Source organism: Ceratotherium simum, chromosome 4 (assembly GCF_057802395.1).
Source record: "Ceratotherium simum simum isolate JZ-2026a chromosome 4, ASM5780239v1, whole genome shotgun sequence".
Taxonomy (NCBI): Eukaryota; Metazoa; Chordata; class Mammalia; order Perissodactyla; family Rhinocerotidae; genus Ceratotherium; species Ceratotherium simum.
This window is the reverse complement of record NC_141903.1, coordinates 11,071,342-11,092,914: the sequence shown is the minus strand read 5'-3', so window position 1 is coordinate 11,092,914 and position 21,573 is coordinate 11,071,342. Positions and strand designations below refer to the sequence as shown.

The 21,573-nt window shown below is 45.0% G+C and overlaps 1 protein-coding gene across 1 annotated transcript in view; it reads right to left on the bottom strand.

Moving 5' to 3' along the window:
• The window catches only part of SLIT3 (slit guidance ligand 3), a 602,543-nt gene that overhangs the window by 185,390 nt on the left and 395,580 nt on the right, over positions 1-21,573 (bottom strand). The window lies entirely within an intron of this gene.

Sequence of the window (21,573 nt, the reverse complement as noted above, 5' to 3'; positions counted from 1 at the left end):
GGGTCCATTTCAGTTGTGATGCTCTATACGAACCCCTCAAGAAGAGCGCGAGACCAGAATTGTGTCTGTACAAAAGGTTTGCATTAACTGTAATGAAGCAAATGACAAAATCAATAAAGCGGGAATTGCGTGGCTGTCATAAAGATGATGTAAATCCAGGGTTCACGATGGTTATGAAGCTATTTAGAATTGTAATTAAAACCAGCACCATTTTTTTCAAGATAAAAGCCCCTTTGACAACCATAAATGCAAGCTACAGGAAATTTTCAACAAATATATTCAAAATTAATGTATGGCACAAAGATGGCATAAATTAACTGAGGATAATCCATAAGCCCAGGCTTCAGAATGTAAGAGCACTGAGTAAAGAGATTTCGATTTCACGTTTGGTTTTCAAGCAATGTGGTTTTCAATTTTAATCAAGTTAAAGCTTGACAGAGCACTTAGAGACTCTGAATGAATGGCATATTTCTGACAAATACTTTTCAATGAGATTGAAAATGCTGTCTCTGTATTTGCCCAACTTGATATCTGACGCCATTTGCTGTTTTATGCATCCCACATATTTCAGAAAAGAATCTAGGGGTGTGTGTGTGTGTGTGTGTGTGTGTGTGTGTGTGTGTGTGTGTGTATGCAGGAGAAGATGACCTTTTTGTTTCGTTTGGCAGTGGGAGTAGGATGAGGTGGAGGAGGAAAAGGATGGGACAGCCAAGTCTTCCAGTTCTAACAAGCTATCTTCCTTGGACTTATTTTCTGAGCCCTGCTTGCAAACTGTAACCCTGAGAAGTCTTGGGAAACATCCACTCACCTAACTTCAGGGATCACTGTTTGCCCTTAGGTCATTAACAATGTCACCTACAATGGACTTCAGCCCTGCTGAAGGAAATTGCAGCCCTCAGGGTGATCATAACCGTAGAGTCATAGAATGTCAGTGCTGGAAGCAGTCTTAGAGATCATCAGGTCCAAGTCCATCATTTTTAACAGAAGAGGAAAGTGAGGCTCAGAGAGAGGAAGAGTGACTTAAAATCCTAAGACAGCATTTGGCAGAGTAGTCAGGACTTGATCACTAACCCCTCAAGTCTTGCTATTTGGGGAGGGAAGAGTGACATATGATACACCAATGAAAAAAATAAGACAGTAAATGATGATTAGATTGTATCCTCAAATCTGAAATGCCACTAGAAGTCAGGGATGATTGATTCTTTCAATCCATTTTGGGCTTCACATGTGGTGAGGAGATGGGGGGGCTAATGAGTAGGACTTGAGGAGTCCCAGGGATCTAGGGGTACATTAACCATGTTTTATTTTCCATGTTTTATGATGGTTTGACATCTTGGGGGGCCTTGGTGACTGGGGAGAGACTGCCCCTCCCAGAGCTAGTTAGTTCCTAAAGATAGTAAACAATTTGTTGGTAAGCCTGTCTTTCATGGAGAAACCAACCAATCCTGAGTCCACACCCCCAACCACCTCCTTTATCTAACTCTCACACGGGTCAATATTTCCCCTGCCCTAAATCACCCCAGGGCCAGGTAACAGACCATTAGGGACAGCCCTTATGCCCCAAGGCCCACTAGAATTACTCAAACTAGCCAATCCCAAGCTGTTTACCATGACCTGCCTTGACTTTCCCAAGAAAAGCCCAATAAAGGCTGTGGCCTAGGCCTTCTCCTCTCTCCTGCTTCTGCCTCCTGACTCTGGTGCTTTCCCATATGGCCCTGCGTGGATGGCATGCTTCCAATTTCTAGGAGAACTCTGGGTAACGATGAACTTTTCTTTCAATGGCACTGATCTCCCTATGTCATCACTCAGTCACCTCCCTGTGTCATCACTCAGTCACCTGTATAAATTAAGACCTGGGCACAGGTCAATGGGACCCAGGTTTTGGTCATAACTCCTGTCCACTGTCTGAATGATCCTGAACAAGTTTAACTGCCACATTTTTAAAAGGAGAGGTGTGGACTATATCTTCTTCAAGTCCTTTCTATCTTGGTAAACGACTCTAAGCAGAGCGGCCTGAATTCTGAGCCCTCAATTCAACAGGCAGAGAGGCTGGCTGCAATAGAAGAATTGCATGCTAGCCAAACCACTTATTATAAAAGCACAGCTCATACTTGTCTCGGTAGTAAAATGGGCAAAGAAAGGAATTCATTTTAGGAAATCTAATTGCATTAAGGAGCTGATTCCAGAAAAGGGTCTTGGATTGATAGTCTACTGAGAAGGCAGTCTTCTGCAACAAACATCCAGCAGAGAAAATTTGCACATCTATAACTCAATTACACTGGTGACAGCAGGTTCCCCAAACCACACTCGGGCCATCTTAATTGCTGGAAAGGTGCAAACACTGTGAAGCAATATCACAATGGACCCAAAAGGAAGTTGAGGGCCAGCCTCGCTTTAAAATGGCCAGGGACCTGTAAAGAGGACCCAGGAAGGTTTGAGTCAAACCGTTCAAAATCTGAGACACACAATAACAAAGCCTCTCAAAATTCAAAGCAGGAACCCCTAGCTTGGAGGCCTTGGGATTTTTGTGTACAGGGCGAAGATGAGCCCTTTTTAACATTAGCAGCTGGTTAGCAGCAGTGAGAGCACCACTTAATGGTACTACTATGGGAGATGTAACGAGGAGAGACCAGCCTTCTCTTTGGAGAGGGAACAAAACAGGGCCATTTCTAATGTCGGGTTAAAGTTGAGAATCTTGGCTTTGTGGTCTATGTATTTTCCCTGTCGCTGGAAAACATGCCTAAGGCTGATATCAGGTCAAAGGAATCCTTTAGGATATTTAAAATAAGGCATGAGCAGTAAAAGGTAGATTAAAGGGAATGGGGGGAGGGGCATTCTGCTTAACGAAACTTTTGGAAAACCCCTTTTGTTTCAACCCCTGTGAAATGTCTTCAAGTTTGAGCAAAGAAAACTCCAGAAACTGATTACAGTCAATTGAGGTTTTCCTGCCTGGCGAGTCGTCCTTACTCTATCGTTCTAGGTTGAATCACTATCGCTCAGCCACGCCCTTCTCCCCATTCATTTCTCTTGTTTGCAACTGTGAAAGATCATCTAAGAGAAAGCTGGGTTTTATCTTCTTCATTGTCTGGTGTGCTGGGAGTGAAGAAGGACAAACATGCCACACACGAGATGTCCATACTAGGAGACAGGAAGTGTTCCCAAACCCAAATTAAATGCAGCCTGTTCACAACACCACAATTTTGATTTGCCTGACAACTGAATAATGACTCAATATGTGTATCTTCCTAATGAATCGATAAGCTGGCTTCTTTCAGTGACTACACAGAGCCAGGAGCACATTTTGAACCTGGGTGTGGAGTCTTTTTATAGGAAGAAGCAAGCAAACATTTGTGGGTTTGTGAGCTGAATATGCTTAAGTAGACAAAAGCGATATTCAGCTAGTGATCTAATTGACATTTTAGGGGCTGGCCCAATGGCAGGCAAATTCATTTCCCAAAGGTCATAGGGTTGGCTGCTGGTGATTCGTTGTTGAAAGATATCTCAGGGCTGGTCAAGGCCACAATCAAAGATGCCCGTGGAATACAAATAATTCCCCTCATTCAAAACCGGCAGCCAGGACCAGGGGTCAATGTGGTTGTACTTATGCAAATGGTAATGATCACAGTTTCCAGTTACGGAGGCTCAACTATGACAGGGCAGGTGGCATGGGGCACGGCTGCCTCCGAGTCTTGTGAGTTCTTGCTGGGAAAAGCACACTCTGGTATCTCATACCAGGGAGGGAAGTGAAATGGGTGCACTCCAATCCTTTGGGCTGAGATCAGATGGATTTCTTTAACTCACAAATTTTTTTTAATATGCAAATATATGCATACGATGAAGGAAAGTTCAGAGAGTATCAACGAGTCTCCGGTGGAAAGCAACACCCCTTCTGCCCTGTCCCTCCAGTTCTGCACTTTGCTTCCCCAGCAGCAACTCCTATTAGAGTTTTCTATAAATTTGTCCACCAATATTTCACATATATGAAAGCATCTGAGAGCAAATAAGAACACACTGTGTTAAAAGCACAAACGGTTAAAAAGTGCACCGACTACCTGGCACCTTGTTTTCTCATTTGTCAGCTCTGCATGCTGTTCTGTGTCATATACAGTATCCCCCGCTTTTCGAAAGTTCCCTTTACGCCACTTCGCTTTTACGAGATTACCTGTTTTCACTGACCGAAAGAAATATGAAGAGGATTTTCACTTTCACAAAAAAAAGGCAAAAAGCAAAAATAACGTTCACAGTTTGTTTTGCAGTGCGCTGTTACAGAGGCAGGGCGTACCCCCAGCAGCGAGAGGGGTGCTGCCAAGCTTCTCCCTCGGGGATCTATACTCAGCATCAAGTCACCATAGCTTTGAACAGTGTCTGTGAGCATCTATGCTTTATCTCGATTTATTTTGTGCATCTGTTAGCAAGATGTGTTGTAAGGTAATCGGTTCTTTACTTTACGCCATTTCGACTTACGAAAGGTTTCATAGGAACACTCTACTTTTGGATAGCGGGGGAGACCCGTATAAAGACCACTCTCACTGCTCTTAACTATGCTATCATCGTCCAGTGAATGACGTAACATGGTTCATTTACCTAGCGTCCTATTGATGGGCTTTTAGGTGGCTCCCAAGACATTTCCTCTACAAAAGATGCTTACCTATGCATCTTTTGGGGACTTGTATGAGTTTATCTTTAAATAAATTCATAAAGCTTAAATGGATGGATTGGGGAGTATGTGCATTTTCAATTTTGATAGCTGTTGCCAGATTGCCTGTTAAGAGCATTATACCCAGTGACACTCCCACCGTCAGTGTAAAATACTGCCCCACACCTTTGCCAATTCAGTGTGCTACGAATTCTTACCAAGCACTCAAGGAAAGAAATCTCTCTAATCACATTTAAATTTCATGGGGAGAAGGTGGATGCACTGCCCTGGAATCAAGACAGCCATGGCCAAAATATATTGATTAATGCTTTCTCTCCCAACTGATGTCAACATTCTAAAACAATGGGGTATAGGACAGGTTTTCCCTACCTGGTTTTTGTTGTCATTATTGTTAGGTAATGTATGGTCATTATAGAAATATTGGAAATCAGATAAAGTAAAAAAAATAAATAAAATCACTCTTAGGTATTTACTCAAGAGAAATGAAAAATATGTCCACACAAAGACTCATATAAGTGAATGTTCATAGCAGCTTTATTCATAATAACCAAAACTTGGAAACAACTCAAATGCCTATCAATGGAGGAACAGATAAACATATTGTAATATATCCACACAGTGGAGTACTATTAAGCAATAAAAAAGAACAAATTACTGATAGACAATACAAAATTAGATGAATTTCAAAATATTATGCTGAGTGAAAGAAACTAGATACACAAGACAACATACTGTATGATTCCATTTATACAAACTAGTTCTACAAGCAAAACTATAGCAACAGAGAGCAGATTGGTGGTTGCCAGCATCAAGGCATGGGAGAGGGGATTGACTGTATAGAGGTACAAAGCACATTTTGGGTAGTGGTCACCTGACTATACACGTGTCAAAATACATTGAACTGTATAGTTAAAATGGGTGCATTTTATTGTATCTAAATTATACCTCAATAAAATTGATTAAAAAAATAAAATCAGGCCCGGCCCCGTGGCGTAGTGGTTAAGTTTGGCATATTCCACTTTGGTGGCCCAGGTTTGTGGGTTTGGGTTTTGGGTGTGGACCCACACCACTCATCAGCCATGCTGTGGCAGTGACCCACATACAAAGTAGAGGGAGACTGGCACAGATCTTAGCTCAGGGCAAATCTTCCTCAGACAAAAAAAAAAAAAAAAAAAAAAAGGAAGTATACACTCCTGATAGGAGTGTGTAAGAATTCAAAAACAAATAAATAAATAAAACAAAATCATCTACATTCCTACCACTTACAGTTAACCATTATTAGCATCTTGGTTTATGTCCTTTAGACTTTATTTCTCCTGCAAATATGTACACATATAAAACCATATTCACACTTTTAAATGTATCTTTCTTTTTTTTTTTAAACTGTTGCTCCACATCAGTTTTTTTTTTTTTTGAGGGAGATTGGCCCTGAGCTGACATCTGTTGCCAATCTTCCTCCTTTTTTCCTTTTTTTTTCTCCCCAAAGCCCCAGTAGATAGTTGTATGTCATAGTTGTACACCCTTCTAGTTGCTCTAGGTGGGATGCCACCTCAGCATGGCTTGATGAGTGGTTCATAGGTCCACGCCCAGGATCTGAACAGGCGAACCCCAGGCCACCAAAGTGGAGCGCGCAAACCCAACCGCTGCGCCACTGGGCTGGTTCCTTATTTTATTTTTTAATTAAATGGAAACATATGGTTTGGTAAAAGGATTTTTAAAAAATCTTAATGATATATTGGCTAGATTCTTTAATAGTTTAATTCCTTATCTCAAACTGTCTTCTCATTCCTGACAGAAAGAGCAGTTGGCTTCACTTTCCCACTCATCCCAGCTGTAGGTGAAAAATCACCCTGGTACAGAAACCAAGTTTGGGGGAGCTCTGTGAGTTTTGGCATCTTTTTTTTTCAGGTGGCTTTTTCCTTCTCCTACAAGATGTGTGGATGAAACTAGCGTCAGGCAGATGGCAACCCTCTCAGGCACAGCCGGGGTCACGCTGCACGGGTGAGGCGAAGTGAGCAGAAACTGAGGGCTGGGCCAGACTCACAGGGAGAAACCCAGAAAGGCTCCAAAGAACACCCAAGGTCTTCCACCCTCCACTGTTCGGGGAAACAAAAGCCTCCAAGCAACTGAAAGGGAGCCTTTGTTCTCCGGCTTTGCTCTGGAGGAGGCCCTCCCATGTTCTTCAATCCATTGTCAGGACTGGGGACCTCCTCCACTGACAACATTCCAAGGGGTTGACAAATTAAGAGCAACAAAGGCTAGCACACTGGACACAAAAGGAGTCCATATAAGCCACAACTACTGCCTCTCTCCTCCCCAAAGGCACACAGGGAAAGTCCAACACAGACAACAGACACTTGTCTAGCATGCCTGGCTTCCGCCTTTTTATCCTCCAGGGCTCTTAACTCTCATTTTAATTCTGGATTGATTTCCCACTATTGTTTTAAGAAATACTTAACAGTTGGAGTCAGATTAATGTAGGTTCAAATTTCGGCTCTGCTGTATGATCTGGCAAATTACCTAACCTCGCAGAGTCTAAGTTTCTTCATCTTTAAAAGAGGGATAATCCCACCAACCCCACTGGGTTGTTATAACAACTAAATGAGATAACAATAATTAACATTTGAAGTGCTCACTATTTGTCGGTGCTACTTTACAACTTTAGTTTCCATGAAAAAAATTAAGCTTGAAGAAGTTATCAACTTGCTCAAGATCAGTGGGGAGGGCTGAGACTCAAACCCAGATTCCTCTCACTTCAATGCCAAGTCCTAATTCAGCATGCCAGTGGCTCTCAGGCATTACAGCATCGGTTAAGCAATGGATTAAAAAATGCAGATTTCTGGGCCTGGACTGGAAACTATGATTCATTCAGTTATTAACAGAGCTCAGGAATCTGAATCTTAATATGGTCCAGGAGATTTGGAAGCAGGTGGTCTTCAAACCACATTTTAGAAACATTGCACAGGGCTATAATGAAACAATGAAATTATTACTTTACAATTATTACTTTAAAAAACAAATGAAGAGAAATTCCAGGGTGGGCCAGGGATAGAGGAAGGAAGAGGACTATAGGATTTGTGAGCTCTGCCTCTGGCTGCCTCTCAGAGAACAGGCAATCAATGACAGGGTCCAGGTGACAGTGGAGGCACAGAGACAGATCTGCATGTATTGAGTAAACAGTCTACCTAAATAAACAACTGTGAGTCAAGCTACAGAATGTGACCGTCTCTTGGGGTTTGGAGGCTCTGGGACGCTTCAGTGAAGATGACCGCTGGGGTGTGACTTTGAAAGAAGCATGGCAAAATCATCTACTTCAGGAATGGGCCAGGGCTATACCTAACGCAGCCAACCCAACTCCTGGCAGAGTATTTGGCCTCCAAACACTATGGAATGTGGTCGAAAGGGAAGTTCCAGTCCAGGATTGGCACTCTGCTTAGCGCAATTAGCAATGATCCAGGTGATTAGGTTTCAGGAGTATCTGTTCCCAAATTTGTCCCTCTCTAGCCATCTTGATTGCCACCATTAGAGTCACTCTTTCAGGGCCTTTGGAGACATGTGGATTTTAATTGGTTTAAGGAATTTCAGCACTACAACCTGCCAACACATTAGCAAGGATCAGATTATTGACACATGGCTTCGGGACAAACTACCAGAACCTTCCATTTATTTCTGCTCCTAAAGCAAGCTCTCCTCAAGGAGTGGGAGGCACCATCTAAGTCAGATGCCCTGGACTGAATCTGACCCACAGACGGTGTGATTTAGCCTGCATGGTGTGGACACTTGGTGTTTAAAAAGATTTTGCGTTAGATGCCACCATCTCAAAATCAGGTGATTTCACATAGAAATCTAAATTTCTTGCTTCTTTCAAGAAAATGAAAAAAAATTGCCAAAGCTGGGCTTATAGGCATCTGCTGGAACCGACTAGCAGGATGTTCAGCTGGAGCACACCTACTCCAGTTAGCCATAGCTCCCACCTCTTCCTGTCACTCCTCACACAGCCCTCAGGCTGAGTCTAATCGTCATTTGTCAACTCATGGTATACCAGTTTAGACTCCTTTATTGAAGGGTTTATCTTCAACACATGTCTTAGAGAGAATCCCCAAGACCACCAAACCAAACCCTCCCTCCCTTCCAACCCCGTATGCCAATAGCTCAACTGGGAGATCATCTCTCTTTGCATCAGTGAAGGTGGAAGGATGTGAGGATACGGTGCAGAATATTAATATTTATTGAGCTTCTACTTTGTGCCAAGTTCTATCTTAAGTCCCTTCCATTTGTCATCTCATGTAACTTGTACATGAAAATTTATGGCTTAGTTAAGGGTTAATCTATTCATTTTACCGAAAAGGAAATGGAGGCTCAGGGAGGAGAAGCAACGTGCCCGACATCACAACCAGCAAAGCACAAAGAAGATACTCCAACTACTGTATTGTCCTGGAGACTGCAGGTCTTTCCAGGGTAAGAGGTGGCTTGGTAAGTCTTCCTTTAAGATGGCTCTACACAGTAGTGGGGTTCTCTAGAAGCTTGTAGGACTAGTGAAGCCTGGCTGCTGGGGACGGGAGAGCACACGCTCTAAGAGGGAAGCTGCAACTCAGCGTCAGTCTGTTGTTGTCATGTAGGACAAAGCGTCCAGTGTTAACACATCGGACTTTTCTAGAGAAGCTGGAAGCCCAGATTTTTCAAGCAAAAGTTACCAATTTTTGAAACTCTATAAAGAGGAAATAAAATCTGTCTGGAGGTGGAAACTAGTCCATAGCTTTTGATTTTCATTAAATGCTTTTCTAAGTTTACGCAGCATTGCATAGTGGTTACAGGGTCAAGATTTAAACTCTCTGGGTTCAAATCCCAGTTCCGCCACTTATTAACATGTGACCCTGGGTAAATCACTTCTCTGTGCCTCAGTTTTATCATCTGTAAACTGGTGATAGCAATGATAAGGCTGTTATGAGGATTAGATGAGATAATAGGTAGAAATTAATGAGAACTGTGTCTGGTACACGGTCAGGGCTCTATAAGAGCTTACTCCCTCTTACGAAGAATGAGTGTCTCTGTTTGAGGCTACTACTCCTTTCTTGAGACAGCCTCTGTTTATTCTGTATGTGTGTAGGGGGGTAGATATGAGTGTTTCATGTTAAATTATGGGCTTTAGAGGGATCTTTGAACAAATATCCCATTCCTGAGCCCAAGAAATGGTGTTGCCTCTAAGAGCAGAAAAAGAAGGCAAACTTCCATAATAAAATGCTAATTAGCTATAAAATTTCAGAACTGCTGCTGGACCATGCACCGTGTAAACCAAACCTTATTCACTGGGTACTTATTTGTCTGGCTAGGTGGTTTTCCTGGCAGACACAGTACCTGAGAACCGATCCTCGGCATTTAGAAGTAATTTAGGTTTGCACACTTGTGCCTGGGGACTGGCTTTAGAGAGAGCTGTAAAGGAGAATGTTAACAATGGCAAATAAATAGCTGTCATTCTAAATGGACACATTGTAACACACTGTCCATTTACAGAGCTGAACACTCTAGCAGACACTGAAGTGCTTTGGCTCAGTGGGCGCTGTGCATATGGATTTGTCAGTTCTGATACAGCAAGGCGCTCTGAAACACCACCTCCAATAAAAGACCCCCACCATTCTGGCCAAGATCTCAGGCTCTGCAAACCACTGTCTTGCACCCTGCACAAACGACGTCTTTATTCACCCAGCAAATACTTTTTGAAAGCTGTGGCTGACCAAGTCTTCCCCCCGAGTCCTTAAGAACACTCTTTTCTGAACCAGCCATTTCCCTGAGATGCAAAGCAGTTTATCTGGTGCCACAAGCAGAAAGGGGGATTGTGCAGGAAAGCTGTTTGAACTCAGACCTGCAGCAGAAATCTCTAACCCGTCCCAAGGATGTCCAAAAGATTTCAGAAACCCTCAGCCCCATGCCAGAAAATATCTCCCAGTCAACATTCAACTTTCCCTTTTCCTTTCCTCTGAAGGTGAGCCCAGCCCAGCCCCTCAGTTTCGGCATCCAGCTTCCAGGTGCTGAGATCTGGTGTTATTTTGACCCTCTTTTCTGCTGTTCCCCACCAGGCCCTGGCTGCTTGATTCTGCCGCTGAGTTTTGCCTCAGTGACAAAGCCTAGCTCCTCCCTGATGGAAGATGGTCTCAAAGAATCATCACATTTTACAATCTGAACCGATCTGAAAGGTTATCTATCTAGTCCAGTGATTTTTCAAGCCTTGTTTATTTTTAAATAGGATTCTTTGTTACACAAAATCTCATGTTGACCCCTACTGTCTAAAAGAGACAACTTAAAACTTGATCATCATTGAAAGGTACCTTTTTATCTGTGGGCTCTCGGAGCACTAGAGCTGCTCAGAACACACACTGAAATCCACTGATCACAACACGTCGATGACTTATTTTAACAGATGAGGAAACTGGGACCTAGAGGTTAAATGGCAGCTTCGGGGCAGTGTTAGGATCGGTTTCCTGCTGCTGCTGTCACAAAGTACCACAAATGTAGTGGCTTACAACAACAGGAGTATATCATCTTAGAGTTCTGGAGGTCACAAGTCCTAGATCAATGTCACTGGGCTAGAGTCAAGGCATCAGCAGGGCTGTGTTCCTTTTGGGGGCCCTAGGGGAGAATCTGTTTCCGTGCCTTTTCCAAGGTAGGTGCTGTCCTCATCCCCCATGTCACATGGTCTTTTCTCCCTCTGCTTCTAGCATGTGTCTTCTTTCTTATAAAGACCCTTCTGATTACATTGGGTCCACTCGAATAATCCAGGATAATCTGTCCATCCCAAGGGTCTTTAATCACATCTGCAAAGTCCCTTTTGTCATGTAGGCCACATATTCACGTGTTCCTGGGATTAGGATGTGGACATCTTTGGGGGCCATTATTCTGACTACAACAAGTGAGCAGCAGTTACTAGCTAGCAGAGCTGTGTCCGAATCCAGGACTCCTGGGATCTTTTGGTAATTTCTGTGTCTCGATGAGGACAGTGGGGAGGGAACGGGGTAGGGAAGGTACACCCTCTTTTTCTCCGACCTTTTGTGTACCCAGCCTATTATAAGCCCTAAACCAGAACAGGACAACTCCACTGGAAGAAAGAAGAGAAGGTATAATGAAGTTAAATATTTTTAAGAGTTAGGGTTACCTCACAGCAGAACACTGTAAATATAACCTTTTTCTTGGAGTATGTATTTGTGAGGAAGGGAAGATTTAGTCCCCCAGATGTGACAACCTGAGCCAAATTAATTCTCAGAGATGCAATAAAAGCAGCAATAATAATAGTTACAATTATGAGTCGCTTAACAACGGGGATACGTTCTGAGAAATGTGTCGTTAGGAGATTTTGTCGTTAGGCAAACATCATAGAGCGTGCTTAGACAAACCTAGATGGTATAGCCTACTACCCACCCTAAGCTATATGGTACTAATCTCACGGGACCACCATCGTATATGGGGTCCATTATTGACTGAAACGTTGTTGTGCAGTGCATGACTGTATTATTAATCTTCATAACAACACCATGACGAGGGTAATATTATTTCCACTTAACATATGGGGAAATTGAGGCTAAGAACGAGTTACGTAATTTGATTAAGATCACATAGATGGTAACAGCCGGAGTTTGACTCCAGGCAGCCCGACTGAGAACCTGAGTACTTAACCATTATCGAAATGTCCTCAGAGTTTATGCAGAGTCTATACACAACCCCAGGCCTGGGCCAGTTCTTTGAACCACAAGTCTTCTGTGAAGGAGATTTGTTGGGAAGAAATTCTAATGCTCCTACCTCAAGCTAAGGGTGGGAAAGCTGGAGCTGGTCCAGGCTTTCCTGCTGATTTGCTATACTGCACTTAAAACTTGCAGGATGTTACTTACCCTCTCTCAAAGAAGAAAAAAGAAGACTCATGTTGTTAGAGTCTGAAAAACTGAATAAATATAAGCCATTGTGAAGGGCTGTGAAAGGATGAAGGGATTTACCTGTACATTTAAAAGCTCATACTCCAGGGTTTGGGAGACTAGAGGGAGGGATGAATGGGTGGAGGACAGGGAATTTTTAGCGCAGCGAAACTATTATGTATGATACTATAATGGGGGATACATGTCATTATACATTTGCTAAAACCCACAGAATGTACAGCACCGAGAGTGAGACCTAACATACACTATGGATCTTAGTTAAAATGTATCAGCATTGGTTCAGCAATTGTTACAAATGTACCATGCTAACACAAGATGCTAATGACAGGAGGAACTGTGTGTGTAGGGGCAGGGGATACACGGGAACTCTGTATTTTCCACTCAAATCTTCCGTAAACCTGAAACTGTTCTAAAAACTAAAGTCTGTTACTTAAAAAGAAGAACTCATATTTTCAATCTTGATGGTCTTCTCAGAAGTTCTTTCCCAGTGGTGACCATTCAGCCTGTCTCTGCCAGGGGTCTTGGCTGGTGCTGGCAGCTAGAAATGCTCTTCCAACATTCCCCACTGATCTGTACCTGCTGTTTCCTATAAGACATCACTCCATGCTTACCAAATCTCAGAGCTTTTCCTCGCTAACCACTCAGAAAAGCAGCGAGACTCCAGACGCGTCCTGGGATCCTGTCCCGCCCTCGCCACTGACCAGCTCTGTTGCCTTGGGAGAGTTTCTGAATTTCTTTGAGGCTAAACTTCCCCATGTATATCTAAAGGCTAATAAACATCTCCCTAATGATCTGGCAAGGCTGTTGTGTTACTTAAACGAGACAATACCTATGAAGGCTTTGGGCAAACCACAAAGTATTATTATTCACACATATAATGCACATACATACTCCCCTATCTTACTCCTCACTAGTATTGTTCCCATTTTATAGATTGGGAGACCGAGGCTCAGAAAGGGTAAGTAACTTGCCCAAAGACACACAGGTCATAGACAGCAAAACTGGAATTAAAAAAAAAAATCAAGTCTGACTCCAAAACTCATACTTTTAATCACCATACTACATTGACTCCAACAAGACAAAGAATCAGAACATTAATAGTTACTAGAGTCTCAAAGTGTGGTCTCTACTGTAAGACTCATCTCCTCTCTTCTTACGCCCCTTTCATTTCTCTTTGGAGCTAAAAATTTCCAGGCAAAGTCTCAACCGGATGGTGAATGTCTCATAAGACCACTGAGCCCAACTCCGAGGGGCCCAGAATCACTGTGCCTTCTTGCCAGAGTGCAGAAAGATGGGATTCTACTTTACACGCTTGTTTAAAGCCCCTTGTTACTGTGGATTTAGTGCTGAGGGGTTAAATATCTGTGATGAGTTAAAAAAGAATTTTGTCCATAAATAAAAATGTCCCAGATAAGAAATTTTAGTGCTGGAGCCAGAATAATGGTCTCCATCACCCTGAAAAAACAGGAAGGCTTCTCTGGGCTGGTTCCTGCTGCTCTGCTCTTATTCTTTGTTGCTCCTAGATATATTCGTGCTCTTTCATTCAGGGTTTTAGTGGTTCTCTCTGTGCTGGAGTCTCTCCGTTCTGAAAGTCATCCACTTATTCATTTACTCATTGTTTACTGAGCACCTACTATGCCCCAGGCATAGGAAGAACTCTTGCAAATAAAAGAGCGAACTAGACAGACTCCACCTCTCCCTCTACCAAGCTTGCAGGCTTTTGGAGGAGAAAGAGAACCAAGCAGACAGTTATAACTTAGGGTGAGGTGTTATAAGAAATATTGCAAGCCCGACAGAGGGCCTCTAACACAGTCTATAAAACTGTAATCTGGCCTGGAAGGGACTCCACTTGTCATCTAAGCAACTTCCAATTCTAGGCACAACTTCTGGAATGAGGCGCTGACGAGCACCACCTTCCTGCCTTTGGATAACACCGTATCATATCTTTTCCAGACTAACGGAGTCTACTTTACCAGTTCTTTCTACTATTTTTCCCATTTTAGGGGATTTACTTTAATAAATCAACTGGAATTTATTGAGCACTTACATCGTTGGCCATGGGGCAGAGAGAGAAGAGTGCTCTAGGGGACTATCAAATTATATACACTCTCTGTGTATCTGTTTGCCTCCCTCTGCAGATGAAATTTCTCAAGAGCAGGAACCGTGTCTTATTCATCTCTTTATTTCCAGGACTTGCTTTGGGCCTGGCAAGGGTCAGGGCTCAGTGATGATTTATGGAAGGAAGAATGGAAAAACGGAAGAGCAGAAGGAAGAAAGGCAGGGAGGGAGGGAGGGAGGAAGAGGGAGGGAGGGAGAGGGAGGGAGGGAGGAGAGAGGGAGGGAGGGAGAGAGAGGGAGGGAGGGAGGGAGGGAGGGAGGGAGAGGAGGAGGGAGGGAGGGAGAGAGGGAGGAGGGAGGGAGAGAGGGAGGAGGGAGGGAGGGAGGGAGAGGAGGAGGGAGGAGGAGAGGAGGAGGGAGGGAGGGAGAGGAGGGAGGGAGAGGAGGAGGGAGGGAGAGGAGGAGGGAGGGAGGAGGAGAGAGGAGGAGGGAGGGAGGGAGAGGAGGAGGGAGGGAGAGGAGGAGGGAGGGAGAGGAGGAGGGAGGGAGGGAGAGAGGGAGGGAGGGAGAGAGGGAGGGAGGGAGAGAGGGAGGAGGGAGGGAGAGGGAGAGGGAGGGAGGGAGGGAGGGAGGGACTGAGGCAGGCAGGCAGGCTGACACGATCCCTTTCTTTAGATAGCTTATTTGGGCAGCACTTGGCAGACTGGGGTCCAGTCCAACTTCCTCCAGCAACACTTCTGAACCTGACACACTCAGCCAGGAATGCAAAGGAGGAAAGGCTGGAACACCTGCTGCACCCTGGGAAGGGGATAAATCAGCATCTGCTTGCCTCCCGTGAGCAGATTTTCCCAACTCCCCCTTCCAAGAGGCAGCATCGCTTTCATCACGAGATGCAGGCCCCAGCCTCGTGTTGGAGTCAACAGACGTGCCTTGCACTGAAGGCCGCCTCTGCCTCTGCCTGATAAGCCCCGCTGACGGGCACTCAATTCACCCCCCTGGTCAGCCCCAAATGCCTACTGGCTTTCTCCCGGAGGTCTCTGCGCTTTGACGCTGCCTCTTCAGGGCCACTTTGCCTGCTTGATCCAGAACCCCATAACCTCTATCAATTGCACACGTCTCCTCACTGGACACCCGGACTTCAGTCTCTTCTTCTCGGCAATCCACTGCCCACGATGTTGCTGCAGCTGTCTTTCTTAAATGAAAATATGATCATGCTGCTCCCCTAGTAAAAGCCCTTTAATGGATCCCCATGGCTCTGTGGATCTTGGTGTACAAGATCCTGCCCCCCCAACTCCCCCACCCCTGCCCCACTCACCTTACTAACCTCATCTTTTCATTGCCTCTCTTGCTCGCTGTGCTTCAGCCATGAATCTCTGACAAGCATCACCTCTTTCACTCACTTCTGTCCCTTTGCACAGGCTGGTGATTTTTCACATGCTGTTCCTTCTGCCTGGAATGCCCTTCCTCTGGGTGAACTCCTACTCATCCTTCAAGACGCAACTCATGTCACTACCTGAGTGAAGCCAGAATCAGGCCTGTCTCTCTGGGCTTTCCCACATCTTTGTCTTGACGTCCAGCAGAGTCCGGCCCACGTCCTGCAACTGCTGGTTTACTAGTCTGCCCTTGCCTGACTGTGAGTTCTCCAAGTACAAGGATGGTGTCTTATTCTTTTTTTTTTTTTTTTTTTTAATGAGGAGATCAGCCCTGTGCTAACATCCGCCAATCCTTCTCTTTTGCTGAGGAAGACGGCCCTGGGCTAACATCTGTGCCCATCTTCCTCCACTTTATATGGGACGCCGCCACAGCATGGCTTGCCAAGCAGTGCATCGGTGCGCGCCCGGGATCCGAACCAGCGAACCCCGGGCCGCCGCAGCGGAGCGCGTGCACTTAACCGCTTGCGCCACCGGGCCAGCCCCTGGTGTCTTATTCTTTTTATAAAACTATTTTCACATTAAACATTTGAACAATTGTGCATGATTTCTTGTACCTAATAGGCCAACTGCAAAGACTTGAGGAATGAATGAACAAAAACATTCATTCGATGCATTTTTAGTCAACCTTACTCTCTGCCATGAACTGTTTGGGCACTGAGGATTGCACAGTGACTGAGCCAGGCAGGGTCCCTGTGTACACACGTTCATTCTGTGTGACATACAGAGACAGGTTGACAAATAAATGAACAAGACAATTTCAGAAGGCAATAAGTGCTCTGAAGAAATATAACTGGGTATTGAAAGAGAGGAAGGGTTGGGGGGGGGCTGGGGGAGCTGCTTCAGATCAGTTAGGGAAGGCCACTCTGAGGAGGTGACCTTTGAGCTGAGACCTGAAGGACCAGAAGGAGCCCCCGTGTGGGGGTCTAAGGGTTTACCATCCTATGCAATGGGAGCAGCACATGCAAAGGCCCTGAGGCAGGAAGGAACTTGGGGTGTTTGAGGGATGGAATGGAGCATGGGAAGCAGGATATGAGTGAGAGAGGACCCAGATCATGTAGAGTCTTGCAGGACATGATCAGGAGCATGGACGGTGTTCCAAGTACAGCCACAGAATGAACAGTGGTGGACATTAGCAGGCAGAGATGCTACCAACGAATGGGTGCTACGTGTTCCTCCCCACACCTCCCTCACCCTGACACAAGATTACCGCCTGCTCACGGGCGGGTGGAGACAGCCCTCATTAATCTCAGGAAGGGGGAGGGCAGACTCAGGCAGCGCAGCAACTCAGACTCACTGGAGAACACAAAGACCGCCTGCCCAGCTTTGTTTTGAAACCGTCAATTCCAAATTCTGCTAGCTGGCAGAGACAGGGGTTATTGATTTTCCCTTCTGGAATGCATGTCCTACAGAGTCCTCGCAAATAGAAACTGAAAAACAGAGGAAAACGTAACTGCTGAGAAAGATAGGGCAAAGGGGCATTTTTTAAAAACAATCTATACTGTTTTTTGTCTTTTTCTTATTATGCTTTGTTGGATTGTGGCTTGTCATCTCTTTTTTTCCAGTTCATTTCTTTTTTCCTATCTCTGTGCCTTTCTGATTATTCTCTCTCTCTCTCTGTGTCTTTGTCCAGTACCCAGCACAGCATTTGCATAGAGTAGGATGTAATACTGGTGTGTACAATGTTGCTCTATCTACAGGTCAGTCTCTCTGAGTGTCTCCTTCTCCAGATCAATTTGTCCATCTAACTGCTTGTCTCTCTTTAAATATAGCGTCTCTTCCCCTTCCATTCAGGCAGCAGAGTGGGATCAGCCCACAGCTTTTAGTAATTGCCTAGAGTGGGATCCCCAGCTAATTACTTTCTCTCTCCTCTCTAGAGAAGCAGGAAGCAATTAGGGGCTTCCTTCCGCTGCCTGGGTGGCAGGGCGCCAAGTCCCTCCAGCACCAGCATCACATCGGTGGCTCCCCATTCCCACAGGGTTCAGACACGTCCTTCCTCTCGGCTCTGTTAAAAGCCACACGCGTGCATGATTGCCTCTGTGAATCAGGCCTCCACTTGCTAGCGGCCTCCTTGGCTACTTCTGCATTCTTCCTGTTGCCAGCATGGCTGAGTGGGGAGGAGGCTGGGTAGACAGAGGTGTCAATGGACAGAGTCCAAACAATGTTGGGTGTGTGACCAAGGGCCGGCTAGCGGGGAGGCCGAGGCCCAATTGTGTCTGTGACTTTTACCAAATTACATAAACTGAGGGAAACTGATTTTTATCATCTGGAAAATGGGGGTATCACAGTCTCTTCCTTTTGAAGGGAAATGTTGTCAGGACAAGCAAAGAAAATCCATCCATGTCAAAACTACAAAATTATTAAAAAAAATACACAATCCTTGATTTTCTCCTCTTAATGAAGCACATGGTATCATGGATAGGCCCAACTGTCGTCATTTCACAGCCTGATATTCCAATAATTTATCTTCTACTCCTATTTTACTGAAGTAATAGAACAGTGTTATATTCTCTGAGCTCAACAAGGTGATGGAGAAGGCTGGGGGCTGGGAGGTGGTCCTCAAACAGACCGATGACAGGGATGTACCTTCCTGAGATTTTAAATCTGCTGCTCATCACTCACAAGAGAGACAATCTACATGTGGGTAACTGAGGTCTGGTAGGAGGAGGAGGGGTTCCTTGAACAGGCTTTACAGAAACATAATTTCTGCAAAGTGTCTCCTATTTTACGTGTACTGATGCATATTTAAACCTACAACTTCAATTATCACCTCTACCCAGATGCTTACCCCCCTTGAACTTGCTTCTCAGCTCCGGTCTTGTATCTCCAATTACCAACATGACATTTTCTCTTAAGGCTATAAGCTTATTTAGTTTAACTCCCTCTTATTAAAACCATGGACGCTGAGGCCACAGATGGAGCTGTGGCCCACACACCAAAGTCATTTAACCAGCAGGAACAGGAGGGGATGTCAGGTTCGCCAATTTCCTAACTCATAGGAGACGCTCCATTCACACTGCCCGTGGAAGACCTGACATCACTTCACACCCAACTCAGGCTCTTCCAGCCTGGTTCTTCCTCCTGGCCTTTCAATGTCCGTGGAGTGGAAGCTTCAAGAAGGCAGAGCTCACACATCTATGTATCTTACTCTCTGAGGTTCCCCCCAGAACTGGCATTTAGTAGCTCAAAAAACATTTTGATGGCTGCATTGATGAATGACTATGAATCTGCCATCATTCTCTGTATCATCTGAGCTTGGAATTCATCATTTTCCACTTCTTCTTCCCTGGCAAACAATGAGTGACTCGGTCGCCATTGGCGTCTTACTCTGGACCCTCCTTTCACTTCTGACTGCTCTCTCCTCATGCTGGACCACAGCCTCATCTCCCACCCCTGGTCTTTCCTTTTTCCACCTCCTCCTGTCCTAGGTTCCTCTTCCAGAATAAATGTTTTCATCCTGACCTTTCCCACGTCAGAAGCCATCCACGTTCTCAGTACATCTGAAGTCCACACTCCTTGTAGGCAAGGCTCCCCTGTAGGCTGGCCTCCACTTCGCTTTCTAAGCTCATCACCTGCTACTCTATCTCATAAGCCCCCCACTCCATGCAATGGCTCTGCTTGTGCCCTTAAGACACACCTTATACAGGTGTGCCTCTACACTTTGCACACACTGTCTGCCTTGTTTACTCTGTGAATTCCAGTCACCATCCAGGCCCAGCTAAAGCCTTTACAATTATAACAGCAGCAAAGGAACACAGCAGTAACAGTAGCTAGAACTTTCTAAATACCTTCCATGTGCCAAGCACAGTACTAATTTATTCACATACATTATTTTATTAACCTTCACAAAAACTCTAGGAAGTTAAGAACAATTCTTACCCTCATCTTACAGCGGAGGAAATCTAGGCTCACAAGTGTCAAGTAATATACACGGAAGGTCACAGACTTAGTACGCAGCACAGCTGGAAATCTGACACAGATCTATCAGACTGCCGAAGCCATGTTGCTAACCTTTAGGCTACGTTGCCTAAAGCTATTTTCCTTCTCTGAGCTCTGATGGCCCTTTACTCTGCATAGCCACTCATTTGCCAGTTTTCACATGGATTGTTAAATCACTAAACATTCTCTTTATGCATGTGTTTCTCGTCCCCAGTTTTACCGTAAGCCACCTGAGAACATGAGTTATATGCCTGGGCCTTATAGGTTATGGTCAACAAGTGTGTGCTGACTGAACTGAGTAGAAGTGTAAAGGAATCGATCCCCCTTTAGTTGTGTTGGTTAATTCATCCTTTAAGCAGCGAGCTCACTCCCTTACCCCTCCCCTCAGGACCACACGCTGGCACTGGGTATAAACAAGAGAAGATCCTAGCTGTGCAGGCCCTGGAGCAACACATATCTGCGTGGCCTGGAGAAGCAGCGCCTGGCGATAGTTCCTGGGTGACTCAGGAGTCTGTGTTTGCGGAATCTTGAATCTTTTAGCTCCTGAGGCCTTTATGAAGTTAGAGATATGAAAGGAAAACAACAATAAACCTCCAAAACCCCAGCAACTATGGAGGACCATTGTGAGATTTAATCACTTTCTTGAGAATCAAAAATGTAGTTGGTAATTACAGAGCTCTGCTTATACATCACCGCAATATTCTTTTTGTTAACTGGCCCGTTTAAGATTAGAGCCATGAGACAGGACAGATGGACCACTTCACATACGTAAAATGTAAACGTGGGGCTCGATCGTGGAGAAGCTGATTGATTTTGAGTTAGACACTGTCCTTCTCTGGTCTTCAGTTTTCTCACTGCTGACCTGTGGGGTTTGAGAGAATCTCTAAGTTCCCCTCCTGCTCGCCTTTCTGGGATGCTAATTAACACAACTTCTTAGTTTTGTTTTATGTGCACAATCTCGAGTCACGTTCTCCACGGCTTTGTCTGCTCCACCCCGCCCTCTCCTGCTCCTGGGCAAACGCTCCCAGATGAAGCAGTGGGCAGCCTCCCGTCTGGGGGCCCCTTGAAAAGCCCTCTCTGCCCTCTGCTCCCTTCACCCCGAGATGCCTCTGTCCTCTTGTGTGCTTTGCATGTTCAGCACCAAAGCTTTCCGCTAAGCTCTCCGCATCAGGGGAGGCAGATAGCCTGTATCTGGAAGCCATCATCAGCTTCCCGGTACACTAGAATCCCTGCAGTCCTTACAGGGAAAAGTGACAGCTAAAGTAGTTTTAAAAAAAAACCTCCTTCGAGACTTCTCGAGTTGAATGTGAGCCTGTGGAGGCGGCCAGTGGGCAGAAAGTCCTGCTCACACAAACCAGATCTTCTTCTGTACCCCTCTCCCAATACTTATTCCAAACACATGGACACAGTGGCGTGGGTAGAAAATTCAGAAAGCACACTCCTCACGAAGGTAAGGGCCCAGGAGTCTCTGATAAGCAGCAAACATAGGAGGCCAGGTAGGAAACGACAAAGGTTATCTGGCAAGTTCTAAAACATAGTGATGGAACAATTCTGCACCGATTGCAGCAGT